The following is a 262-nucleotide window of genomic DNA, read 5'->3' as shown; positions in this document are numbered from 1 at the left end:
CAAAATGAAGTCTTTGACAAATTCAATCTTTTCCCCATTTATCATGATGCTATTTATTGATACAATTATGAGGACTTTTGTTTTCTTTACATTGTGGTTCAATCCATACTGAAGGCTATAGTCTTTGATTTTCATCTGTAAACATTTTCAGTCCTCTGTGCATTCAGCAAGCAAAGTTGTGTCATCTGCATATTTCAGTTGTTAATAGGTCTTCCTCCAATCTTGATGCCACAGTTTTCTTCATATAGTTTAACTTTTCAAA

The sequence above is a fragment of the Chrysochloris asiatica genome, unplaced genomic scaffold (genome assembly GCF_000296735.1).
Source record: "Chrysochloris asiatica unplaced genomic scaffold, ChrAsi1.0 scaffold00170, whole genome shotgun sequence".
NCBI classification, from domain to species: Eukaryota; Metazoa; Chordata; class Mammalia; order Afrosoricida; family Chrysochloridae; genus Chrysochloris; species Chrysochloris asiatica.
Note: the sequence above shows the minus strand (reverse complement) of the source record.